Source organism: Penaeus monodon, chromosome 26 (assembly GCF_015228065.2).
Source record: "Penaeus monodon isolate SGIC_2016 chromosome 26, NSTDA_Pmon_1, whole genome shotgun sequence".
Lineage (NCBI taxonomy): Eukaryota > Metazoa > Arthropoda > Malacostraca > Decapoda > Penaeidae > Penaeus > Penaeus monodon.
In genome coordinates this window covers 990,877-991,147 of record NC_051411.1, presented here as the reverse complement: position 1 = coordinate 991,147, position 271 = coordinate 990,877, and positions in this window count along the sequence as shown.

Genomic DNA, 271 nt, shown 5'->3' with positions numbered 1-271 from the left:
CTTTGTCTTCCAGATGCATATTAAAATTGTCAGCCTGGGTTTCCCATAACCGCCCCTTGATAAAACCCCGCGACGGGCGATGTGGTATGAATTATCGTTTCTTTTTAACATTGGTGTAGAGGTTGTCGGGAAAATAAAAGTTTAGTGGAATCCCCCCGGCTCCTTCTCAACTCGCAGTCTCCAACTAATTTGGAGGAACTATCGGGCCGCTTTTAAAAAAAGTTACCCCGTAATACGCCCGACATATTATTTTTGGGGAAACCAGTAATCG